The sequence below is a fragment of the Hylobates moloch genome, unplaced genomic scaffold, assembly GCF_009828535.3.
Source record: "Hylobates moloch isolate HMO894 unplaced genomic scaffold, HMol_V3 SCAFFOLD_6, whole genome shotgun sequence".
In the NCBI taxonomy this organism is placed as follows: domain Eukaryota; kingdom Metazoa; phylum Chordata; class Mammalia; order Primates; family Hylobatidae; genus Hylobates; species Hylobates moloch.
Window position 1 is genome coordinate 78,738,524 of NW_026652281.1, and position 13,333 is coordinate 78,751,856.

A 13,333-nucleotide genomic window follows, 5' to 3' on the forward strand; every position below is an offset into this window, starting at 1 on the left:
TGGCCTCTGGCCCCAGCTGCTGTGTGTGCTGCTCAGACCTGTGCAAGGCACCACCAGGCCTTGCAGCAATTCATCCACCCGTTTTTATTTTGTATTAAAGTTGTTATTCCTGCCTGCTGCCGCTACCTCCAGGCTATTTCTCAGGACATTAACCTTTATAGTCCTCCTCTACCACTGTTCCTTGGGGTTGAACTTAATTCCACTCAGGAGACCAGGGGACAGAGCCACTGCAGTCACAATAACTGGGCAGTGAACACCACAGGACCCCTAAGAGCTGCCCATCCCAGCTGAGACTGGTGGCCTTTGGTTCAGTCCTCTGGATTGCGATTTGGACCCAGACATAAATGCAGAGAAAGACTCAGAGAACAGTGGAGAGAATGTAGACAGAGGAGAGAGAGAGAGAATGATAGAGACAAAGAGTTGTGTCCTTATGTCCAACTGCACAAAGATGGCTTGTAGGAATTTCCCATCAGGTAAACAAATCAATATGAGTCATGTACTAAGACACTGCTATCGATGAAAACAGCTGAGATTATTAGTGCCCACTGAATGCCAAAGAAAACATAGACATCACCTCTGGTTCTCTCTGAAACCCTACAAGGAGGTGCTATCGTGAAGAAACTATGACCCAATGAATTAAGTGCCTTTGCTTAAGTGTATCAGTCAGTATAGGCTAGGTTATGCTGTCATAACAAACAATCCCAAAAATCTCAGTGGCGTGAAATAACAGAGACCGTAAGATTAGCTATCACTCAAACTAAATGTCCATCAGGGGTTGACAGTGACTCTGCTCCAGGCCTTCTCTAGTGGACAGGGTCCTCCACTGCTGAGATAACCCTATAAGGATGAAGGACCAATATAGTCCCCAGTGATGTGTTGGTGAATGATTAATAACAGTTCTGTGAGGGTAGACAGTGTGTGTGTGCACATATGCATGTGTGTGTATACATATCTTTATTATAAATTTTACTGATAAAATGTATTGTACACAGTTTATAAATAGTAATAAAATATACAAACTCTTTATTGAAAATTGTCTATAGCCAAATGATTCTCACAGAAAGCTTTTGTTGATTTTTATGATACAACTCTTATATCCATAGCCCACCTAGAGTTGCAATGAATGACTCTATAATGTTTTTTTGCTATTCACAATGTAACAGCTACCAATATGACACTTTTCAGTTTAATTTGCTTTTTCTTCTATTGCTTTCTCAAGTCTATACAAGAACCCAAACAATTAATAGAGCCCAGATTTGTAGTGTTTGCCCATTTTTGGTGGTATAAATGCTCCTGCAATGGCCAATGTCAAGCTTGCACAGTGAGGTCACTGCATGCAGAACAGAGAAAGAAGTGTGTGTTCACACACTGTTACGTAATATTTCCATCTTACAGATACAATGGACATAAATACATTTAAAAAGTTAGAGAGTAGTAAAATGCAATAAAACAAGAAGTGGTGGGTTTGGGGTATTTCTTTCCTTTGTTTTTAATAAAATGTGTTTAACTATAAATTTACATAATTTAATTTTTAATGATGGCTGCATTTAATCGCTGGCTTAGAAAACTCCTGCATGCCTCTGTTATATTCCCCCAGCTGCTAGAGTTCCCCCACGGCCCTCAGCTGTCAGCCCTCTGTAGGAATTACCCTCGGATGAAGAGCTCCCTCTCACCCAAGATCACTTCCCTTTCTTTCTTTCTTTCTTTTTTTTTTTTTTTTTGAGATAGGCTCTTGCTCTATTGTCCAGGCTGGAGTGCAGTGGCACAATCACAGCTCGCTGCAGCCTCAACCTCACAGGCTCAAGTGATCCTCCCATCTCAGCCTCCCAAGTAACTGGGACTACAGGCTTGCACCACTAGCTAATTTTTTTGGATTTTTTGTAGAGATGGGGTTTTGCCATGTTGCCCAGGCTGGTCTCAAACTCCTGGGCTCAAGCGATTCACCCACCTCAGCCTCCCAAAGTGCTGGAATTACTTCTCTCCTTCCATAGGGGTAGCTCACATCCAGTGATCCATTGACATGAGGGTATAAAAGCCCAGACTATTGCTGCAACTTGGGACATGACTGAAGGACCATAAGTCTCAGAGCTCTTTGTGGAGCCCACTCCTCCGTCTGCCCAGTTGGGCTTTCTTCCTCCCACATGAGTGCAGGTACCGAGAACACGGCCTGGTAACCTTCACACGTTAGTCTCCATCTACAGCATTCTTCCCAAGGAGCCCCCACGACCCCAACACTCCAGGCTCCAGGCTGATGGAGCAGCTCTGTCTGAGCAGTTATTCGGTCATTACCAGAGTAGGAAAGAGACCTCTGAAGGAGCTCACTTCTGCTCCATCCTCATTGGTCAGAGCTAGTCATATCATCCTGCCCAACCATCCTTCCTAATTTTCCAAAAGTGGGAGAGCCAGTGATATAGTTTGGAAATTTGTCCCTGTCCAAATCTCATGTTGAATTGTAATCCCCAATGCTGGAGGTGGCGCCTGGTGGGAGGCGTTTGGATCATGGGGGACAGATCCCTCATGGCTTGGTGCTGTATTCGTGATAGTGAGTTCTTGTGAGATCTGGTCATAAAAGTGTGTAGCACCCCGGCTTTTTGCTTCTGCTCTCACTGTGTGACATGCCTGCTGCCCCTTCACCTTCTGCCATAAGTAAAACTCCGAGGCCTCCCTAGAAGATGAGCAGATGTCAGCATCATGCTTCCTGTACTGCCACAGAACCATGAGCCAAATAAACCTCTTTTCTTTATAAATTACCCAGCCCCAGGTATTTCTTTGTAGCAATATGAGAATGGACTAATACAGCCAGAATACTCAGCACACACAGCACTCAATAGTGATCACTGCTGCACAATCACACAGCTGGCCAACAACAGCTCTGGGGTGGAATTCCAGGTCTCTGTGACCACAAATCTATGCTCCTCTCCTTCCACGCCATTTAAGAATTGAGACTCTCACTTGGACTGATCACAGTGGCACATACCTGTAATCCCAGCTACTTAGGAGGCTGAGGCGGGAGGATCTCCTGAGCCCAGGGTTGGAGATTCCTCACTGGGTCTTGAGAATATGAAGATGAATAATGTTCATTCCCCATCCTGAGCTCCACCCTGAAACACCCACAACACTAAAGCTAATATATTGACTTGTCAGGTCAGAAATCCACAAACTGACTGAATGTTAGTATCCCCAGGATACCCCTAAAAGACACTCGTTGGTGTCAAAAAATACACTTCATTTTCCTGTCTCACATACACTGCAGACATCATTAATCAACTATGACACTTTCTCCTGATGAGCCTGGATGGGGCAAGAATCAGGAGTCGCAGCTCCCAACAGACATTAGCAATCAATCAGAGAAAGTGCATAATTTGAAAACTATTTGTCATTTGGAAACCCTCCATTTTGTATATGGGAAAATGGAGGCCATAAACCACATGGTAAGTCAGTTTGGCCATGTAGCTGATGCTGCAGCAAAGATATATATGTAGGTAGGGCAAAATGCAGTCTTCCTTAAACCCCCAGAGTGCTCACTGCTAGGAAGTGGAAAGCCAGCCTCAACCCAGGAGCTCTCCCAAGTAATCCACCTTGATTAGGTGATAATAATATTCATAGCAAAAAACAATATTTGCCACTTACAGGGCAACTTCCAGGTGTGAGGCCCAGTGTTAAGTGCCTTAAAGGCACTTGTCACTTCTCCTCCTTAAACCATCCCACTGGGAGGCTAAGGCAGGCAGATTACTTGAGCCCAGGAGTTTCAGACCACCCTGGGCAACATGGCAAAGCTCTATTTCTATTAAAAAAATACAAAAATTAGCCAGGTGTCATGGTGCATGCCTGTAATCCCAGATACTTGAGAGGCTGAGGCAGGAGGATCCCTGGAGCCGGGGAAGCAGAGGTTGCAGTGAGCCACAATCGTGCCATTGCACTCCAGCCTGGGCAACAGAATGAGACTCTGTATCAAAAAAAAGGCCAGGCGCAGTGGCTCACACCTGTAATTCCAGCACTTTGGGAGGCTGAGGTGGGCAGATCACGAGGTCATGAGATCGAGACCATCCTGGCTAACATGGTGAATCCCAGTCTCTACCAAAAATACAAAAAATTAGCTGGGCATGGTGGCAGGCGCCTGTAGTTCCAGCTACTCAGGAGGCTGAGACAGGAGAATGGCGTGAACCCGGGAGGCAAAGCTTGCCGTAAGCCAAGATCGTGCCACTGCACTCCAGCCTGGGCGACAGAGCTCTCAAAAAAAAAAATAAAATCCCAAAGTGGTTAGTGATAGGTGATATGATGTCTGTCCATTTGAAAGACAGAAAACCAAGACTCAGAGAGGTAAAATAATTTGCCCAATATCACACAGCCAGCAGTGATGATATTGGTTTCACTGAATAAATGTTTACTATGTGCCAAGTCCTCAACTAAGGGATGATTTATCTCCTTTAATCCTCACAATAGTCCTATGAATGGGGTGGTATCATTCTCATGCTACAGATAAGAAACTTAAGCCCAGAGACAGTGGCTCATGCCTGTAATCCCAGCACTTTTAAAGGCTGAGACAGGAGGATAACTTGAGGCCAGGAGTTCCAGACCAGCCTGGGCAACATAGTGAGACCCCTATCTCCACCAAAAACAAAAAATTAGCTGGGTGTGGTATCACATGCCTATAGTCTCAGTTACTCAAGAGGCTGAGGTGAGAAGATCACATGAGCACAGGAGTTCAAGGCTGCAGTAAGCTATGATCACACCACTGCACTCCAGCCTCACTGATGGAGTGAGACCCTGTCCCAATAAAAAGAAAAAAGAAACTTGAGACTCATTGAGGATGTATCCATTGGCCTAAGCTCATTAAAGTGGGATTGGAATCCAGACAGTCTGGCTCTACCACTGTCTTAGTTCAGGCTGCTGTAACAAATACCATGGACTAGGTGACTCAAACAACATTTAGTTCTCACACTTCTGAAAACTGAGAAGTTTCAGATCAAGGTCAGTGTCAGCTGTGTGGCCAAATCCAAAACCATGTGCCTACAGATTTGGTGTCTGGTGAGGCCTCTCTTCCTGGTTTGCAGATGGCCACTTTCTTACTGAATTCTCACATGGCAGAGAGACACATCACCTTTCTTATGCTCCTTTTTTTTTTTTTTTTTTTGGAGGCCGAGTCTTGCTCTGTCACCCAGGCTGGAGTGCAGTGGTGCAATCTCAGCTCACTGAACCTCCACCTCCTGGGTTCAAGCAATTCTCCTGCCTCAGCCTCCCGAGTAGCTGGGACTACAGGTGCACGCCACCATGCCTGGCTAATTTTTGCGTTTTTAGTAGAGACGGGGTTTCACCATGCTGGCCAGGCTGGTCTCAAACTCCTGACCTAGTAATCCACCTGCCTCTGCCTCCCAAAGTGCTAGGATTACAGGCGTGAGGCACCACGCCCAGCCTAGGCCACCACGCCCAGCCTTATGACTCTTCTTATGAGGTCACTAACCTCATTAATGAGGGCTCCATCTTCATGACCTAATTACCTCCCAAAGGCCCCACCTCCTAATCCCATCACTTTGGGAATTAGGGCTTCAACATATGAATAGGGGTAAGGAGGAACTAACATTCAATCCATAGCAACCATTCACGCTCACGACAGTGTCAACCTGAAATAATCAAAAGGATCAAAAACCAGTTTAAAAGTGTTTATTCAAGCACAAAGCTGAGAATGGTCATTTGGGTAACATAGACACCAAAGAACTAGGTTCAGTGATTCAAGATGAAAAGTTAAGATCTTGCTTATACAGGCAGAAAACAAAGAAATTTAGTAGGATTATAACATTTTCTATACAAGGCTGGTTCATGAGGTACAACAATTTTATTAGTTATAGTTTGTTTTCTTTTCTATCCAGCTTGTTTTCTTTTCCTTTCCAATTTAAGAGGCTGTATTTGACAGTCCATCTTAGACAATGATAGCCAAGAGGTCTTTGTGTGATTCTAATCCCACTTTTGTGAGCGTAGGCCAATGGATACATCCTCACTGAGTCTCCGTTTCTTTTTTCTTTTTATTGGGACAGGGTCTCACTCCATCAGTGAGGCTGGAGTGCAGTGGTGTGATCATAGCTTACTGCAGCCTTGAACTCCTGTGCTCATGCGATCCTCCTCACCTCAGCCTCTTGAGTAGCTGAGACTACAGGCATGTGATACCACACCCAGCTAATTTTTTATTTTTGGTGGAGATAGGGGTCTCACTATGTTGCCCAGGCTGGTCTGGAACTCCTGGCCTCAAGTTATCCTCCCATCCTGGCATCCTCACTAAGTCACAAGTTTCTTTTTTCTTCTTATTGAGACAGGGTCCAACTCCGTCACCCAGGCTGGAGTGCAATGGTGCAATCATAGCTCACTGCAGCCTCAAATTCCCATTGTCAAGCAATCCTCCCACCTCAGCCTTTTGCGTAGCTAGGACTACAGAAAGGGAAGTTTATCTAAAGTGAAGATCAACAGTTAAGAGGGAAAGGGTCTTCTCTGGAGCCCTTTAGTCCTTTACAACATTAACAATACAATGTAGGCAGGAGAAAGGCTAATCTAACCAGAGAAACAAAGGTGACAGGTGCCCAAGTTACAGCTGCCTCTCGTGTGGTTCAGGTCCTATAATCATATTCCCTTAATACTCAAAATGCATTAAAGTTCCAACAGCTTAGATTTGAATTACTTATTTTCACAACAGTAAATGGTAATAAACAGAGAAGTTAGGATTTGAACTCTCTGTTAGCCTGAAGCCATCAATTACTAATCTCTACTACCTCTTCTGGCAAGGCCTGCTGCCCATCTCAGGGTGATGATAAGGACAGACTTGGAGCTGAACCTGGGACTCAGAGACCATGCAGGTTTGCAGACCAGCGCAAGGCAAGAGAGCACGGATTGCCCACCCCAAGCAAAAGGCAGACAAGCCAGCAGGAAGCTGTGATCGGGGGATGGAGTGCTCTCATTGACCAGCCTGGATCTCATGCCCATCAGGGGCTACACATCCCCAAGGCCAAGTTCAATGCTTGGCACAGATCAGGCACTCACTGAATACTTGCCGATTGTTTCAGTTTACTCTTACTGCACAGTGAACCACCCAAAGCATAGTGGCTTAAAACAATCGTCACTTTATTTAGCTCGTGATTCAATAGGTTTGCTGGGCTGGCTCACTGGAGCTGGATGGTCTAAAGTGGTTCACTCACAGATTAGCAGGCTGGTTCCAGGGGACACACCAGCTGAGCCAGCTCAACTGTGCTCCACAAGTTCTCTTGTCATCCAGCAGGCTAACCTGAGTCTCTTCACATGGAGGTCGAAGGGCAGCAAGAGAGGACCAGCCTCAGCGTGCAAGTGCTTGCCCAGCCTCTGCTGGCAATGCATTTGCTAAGATCCCAGTGACTAAACGTCATCACGTAATCAAGCTGAAATTTCACATTCGGAGAACTGGACTTCATTTCTCCATGGGAGAGGTGCATTGCACACACAGGCATAGGAAGCATTTGTGCCATTTTCATTGCAGTCTACCGAAGTGATGGAGTAAACGAGTCAGTGAATGAATACAAGGACAGAAAGTGATTCACGAAAAGGTTCTGTGCAAGTTGAGCCCCAGAATTCCATCCAATCTCAGAACCTCTTAGATTCCTCTGTCCATGGCAAGAGAACCACACACAGTCATAGCTGAGCCCCTGAATTCCATCCAATCTCAGTACCTCTTAGATTCCTCTGTCCGTGGCAGGAGGCAGAGAAAAGAGCAAAGCCTTCCAATGAGTCTCAGTGGCTGGAAAGAGGACTGCAGGAGCTAGGAGCTCACCAATGGTTCCACGTGTTCAGCTAAACCTGGACCTCTTGCAAACTCTCTTCCCCAGGGCCTGGCCCCAGCTAGGTGGGAGAGGAAACATGTCAGTGTGGTCAGCTGGTCCCTCTGCCCCGGATCCCTGCTGCCTGCCTCTGCCCTGGCAGCACCTGGTCCAACTGGGAGCATTACTCCAAATCCCCACTATGCCCCCTTGTGACGCACAACGCTGGGAAGTGTAATTGCCATAGTGATTACTTACAGCCATTACATTAAGTTTTAAAATGTTCCCTTCAAATTGAACAATGTTTTTTCAAAGTCAACAGCTGGTTCACAGCTTGAATGCAACCGTTAGGATAAATTAAATAAAAAGGGTAATAAAATCACAGCCTAAATTTAATTTCGGAAGAGTGCATAGGCTCCAAAAAAAATAAGCATTTAAAAATGCCTTTAAAATATAGCCAGAAAAGCAGAATTTAGTTCACTCTGATTATGTCAGCTAATGGACACACTGGCACAATTGACCACATAATTTCAGTGGTATAGACAAAGCCCTAAGCTCATGCCCAGGTTCTGCTGTACAGGCCTCGGACCATGGGAAGGACTTACCAGATAGGTGGCTCGTATATGCAGATGTCCCTACAAACAGGCTCAGAAAAGAGCTCCCATCTCTAGAAGCAAAATAACACCAAAGACGATACCCACAGCCTCCATCCCAGCACATCTTCCCGTTGCCTGGAGCTACCTGGAGCCATCTCCTGGGCAGGAAGACAGGGCGGCAAGGGCTTCCTTGCACTGTGTTTGCAAAATTCAGCTACTGAATCCTTTTCACTCAAAGGCAATTTACTTTAGTGATCATCAAAAAAGACCCATCCAGCGTTCCTCCCAGGCAACCCTACCTTCCAAGCTTAGGAATCTGCCAAGACTTGAATCCCACAGCTGTCATTTATTTGCCATATCACTTTGGACAAGTGATCAGCTCATTTCTCTGCACCTCAGTCTCCTCCTTTGTAGAAAGGAAACTCATTTGTTCTTTCATACATTCAAGATATATTCAATATACATGTACTGAGCATATACTCTGAACTAGACCCTGGCAATAGGTAGCCAGGAGATAGCAGCGAAGACAGAGATTCCTGCCAGAAGGGGAGAAGGGGCGTAGATTCAAGTAGCGGAGATCAACAATGAGCAAGAGCAGGAAGTACTGTGTATAGAATGGGAGAAGACAATGCGTGCTTGGGGAAAACAAAGTAGGGAAAGAGAATAAGGAGGGAGGGAAGGAGTGTTGTAATTTTAAATAAGGCGTTTGGGGAAAGCCTCACTGAGAAGGGGAGGTTGGAATAATGGCCTGATGAAGTAGGGAAGGAAGCCAGCCACGTGGATATCTGGGTGCAGAGTTCAGGCAAAGGAAATGTGCAAAGGCCCTGAGGCAGGAGTGCACTGAGAGTGGTCCAGGAACAGCAAGGAAGCGGGGGCGCCAGAAGCACAGAGACTGGTAGGAAGTGAAGTCTGAGGCCAGATGCGGTGGCTCACACCTGTAATCCCAGCACTTTAGGAGGCTGAGGCAGGTGGATCACTTGAGGTCAGGAGTTCAAGACCCACCTAGCCGACATGGTGAAACCCTGTCTCTACTAAAAATACAAAAATTAGCCGGGTGCGGTGGCACACACTTATAATCCCAACTTTTCAGGAGGTTGAGGCAGGAGAATCACTTGAACCCAGGAGGCGGAGGTTGCAGTGAGCCGAGATTGTGCCACTGCACTCCAGCCTGGGAGACAAGAGCGAGACTCCATCTCAAAACAAACAAAAAAAAAGGAGGTCAGGGAGCTAACAGGAGAATAAGAAGAAGATCTAATTCGAAGGGCTAATCATGCATCCACTCAACTAGTATTCACTGAGTGCTTAATCCACGTCAGACAGAGTTGCTGTGAGGATTAAATCAGATAAAGCAAAAGCACAGGCAGCTCCCAGCACACAGTAAGTGCTCAATAAATGTCACCTATTAGAAGAGGACGCCCCTGCACTCTGGGCAGGTGGCAGCATAGACACTGCTCAGGAGAACCTGGGTCCTGGCCCTGCTTTCTTTCCCGGGGTAAGGGTGCAGCCTCACTGCTAGGGAACCTGGTTCCAAAACCATTAGTGGTCAAAGTTAGTGCCCAAGTTGCTAGGGAAGTTCCTCCACTGTCAGGTTCAAGCATGTAAAGTTTAGGCCACAGCAAGAGCTCTGCTGCTCTCTCGGCTCTGGAAGGGCCATAGCTACAAGGAAAGGGATGCAGAAAGCTGACAACCAGGGAGGGAGTCAGGGGAAGGTCATGGCAAATAAACGGACTTGCTCCTGCTCTGGGGAACCACGCTTGTGCAGCCTTGGCTAAGGAATGGGTCACTTATCAGGGTGTGCATGCATGTGTGTATGTGTGCAGGCGTGTGTGTATGTGTGTAAGTGCGTGTGCACGCTCGTGCATGTGGGCACGTGGTCTCCTTTCTCTAAATCTGTAGCCCACCTGCAGTGCTACAATTATCTACTCTCACGCTCCTTGTTCCCACTCAGCCTGGGCACACGCCATACCCAGGTCGGCCACAAGGGGGCTCTCAGCGTTCCCCTTCCCCATCCTTCCACCCATTAACGCACTGGGCCGCGGTTTGTGGTGGTGGTACACAAAGGGTTAAAAGCGCCACCTTAGAGGCAGGAGGATCGCTTGAGGCCAGGACTTCCAGACCAGCCTGGCCAACACAGCAAGTCCCCCATCGCTACAAAAAAAATTTTTTTTAATTAGCCGGGCAAACCATTCAAACCATCTCTGATGGGCCAAAACTCGGTGATTTGCACAAGAGCCGCTTACAATCTGTTCACACCTCCGTTTCACGATGTACGGAGAACCCTTTAGGCCAAACTTAAAATATGTAAGGAGGCAGCTTCAGGCTAAACTTGATTTAACCGGTATGAATGCATGCACAGGAAAAGACCTGGAAATGATGCTCAAAGGGGTTAATAGCGATAAACTCTGGACAGAAGGAAAGGAAGCTATTATTTTCTTAGTTATGCGTTATCCATATTTTCTAATTTTTCTAAACATGTAAAGATAAAATTGTATTCTTAAAAATAAATAAGACCTCAGAACAACAAAAAGGAATTAAATAAAATACGAAATAGAATATAATCAATACGCTGGGTGCGATGGCTCACGCCTGTAATCCCAGCACTTTGGGAGGCCAAGGCAGGTGGATCACTTGAGGCCAAGAGTTCAAGACTAGCCTGGGCAACATGGCAAAACCCCATCTCTACAAAGAAAAAGGAATCACACACACACACACACACACACGCACACACACACAGAGAGATTGTCAGGGAAGTGCTTCTCAATCTTTGTAGCGCACATTAATGTCCTGGTCGAATTCAGCAGTTCTGGGATGGGGCCTGGGAGTCTGCATTTCTGACAAGCTCCTGGATGTCAAGGCAGCTGCTCCAAGAATCCCACTCCCTTTAGTGGTAAGGCTAAGGGCTTATTGTAATTTCTATCCTAGTGGCTGTCACAATCCCCTTTCTCTTCCCTCTCAGGTCAGATGTCTGTCATGCATTGAAGCATCATTTACAAAAAACAATACTTTGTTGTTGTTTTTTGTGTTTGTTTGTTTGTTTGTTTGAGACAGGGTCTCACTGTCGCCCAGGCTGGAGTGCAGTGGTGCAATCTCAGCTCACTGCAATCTCCACCTTCCAGGTTCAAGCGTTTCTCCTGCCTCAGCCTCCCGAGTAGCTGGGATTACAGGCATCTGCCACCAGGCCTAGCTAGGTTTTTGTGTGTGTGTGTACTTTTAGTAGAGACGCGGTTTTGCCATGTTGGCCAGGCTGGTGTCAAAGTCCTAACCTCAAGTGATCCGCCCACCTCAGCTTCCTAAACTGCTGGAATTACAGGCAGGAGCCACCATGCCCAGCCATAAAAAACAATATTTAAAATAACTCAAGTATCCATGTATGGGAGACTGGCTACCTGAACCTTGGTATATCCATACAATGGGTGGTGTGCAATAGATGTTTAACAACCAGCTGTCTGAGTGGGAAGCCCTGAGGTAGAGAGTTTGCCCATATCTGTTATGCAAATACTACCACCGTGGCCTATTTCAAGCCACCTATGTGAAATCAATTGGTTCGCAAAATTGCTGAAGGTTTAACAATCAGTTCTTTGGAGCTAGCACACCATCAGCCAGCTGGTGCCAGCACACCCCACTCTACAGCCATAAATAATATAAACAACAATGAGGAAGCTGTCTCTGCACTGATACGGAAAGATCTTCACGATACAATACACTGTAAAGTGGGGGGAAAAAAGCAGATGTAAACCAAAATTAAATTCTAAGGCCCTCTCCTAACCATCTGAATGGACCCCTTCTCTCGGCCACAGCATTCGAAAACTAACCTGAAAAACTAGTTCAAGGCCATGATGGGAAGAGGGAGCAAGACACGCCTTGTTATATCCTCCTCCCTTTTGGAATTATGGATAGACAGGCTCTTTAAGTCTGATAAGAAACATTTGTAATCTATTCTCTCTGAAGCCTGCTACTGGGAGGCTTCATCTGCATAACAAAACTTTGGTCTGGGCTGGCTGGGTGGCTCACACCTGTAATCCCAGCACTTTGGGAGGCCAAGGGGGGCACATCACAAGGTCAGTAGTTCAAGACCAGCCTGGCCAATATGGTGAAACCCTGTCTCTATTAAAAATACTAAAATTAGCTGGGCATGGTAGTGCGTGCCTGTAGTCCCAGCTACTGGGGAGGCTGAGGCAGGAGAACTGCTTGAACCTGGGAGGCGGAGGTTGTAGTGAGCTGAAATCATGCCCCTACACTCCAGCCTGGTGACAGAGTGAGACTCTGTCTCAAAAAAAAAAAAAAAAAAAGAAAAAAAAAAAACTTTGGTCTCTACAACCCCTTATTGTAACCCAGACATTCCTTTCTATTGATAATAACTCTTCAACCAATTGTCAATCAGAAAATCTTTGAATCTGCCTATGACCTGGAAGCCCCCACTTCCAGTTGTCCTGTCTTTCCGGATCCAACCAATGTACATCTTACATGTATTGATTGATGCCTTACGTCTCCTTAAAATGTATAAAACCAAGTTGTAGTCCAACCACCTTAGGCACCCATTAGGCACGTGTTCTCAGGATCTCCTGGGGACTGCGTCATGGGCCATTGGTCACTCATATTTGGCTCAGAATAAATCTCTTTAAATATTTTACAGTTTGACTCTTTTCATCAACACAGCCTATAGAAGAGTATGTAGGGTTTGCTACCTGTTGTGTAATTAAGGAGGGGGAACATAAATACACACACACACACACACACAGTTGCTTGTATTTGCATAAAAACAAAACCAAACAAAAACTGGAAGGCCAGGTGCAGTGGCTCATGCCTGTAATCCTAGGACTTTGGGAGGCTGAGGTGGGTGGATCACCTGAGGTCAAGAGTTCGAGACCAGCCTGGCCAACATGGTGAAACCTCATCTCCATTAAAAATACAAAAATTAGCCGGGTGTGGTGGCAGGCACCTGTAATCCCAGCTACTCGGAAAGCT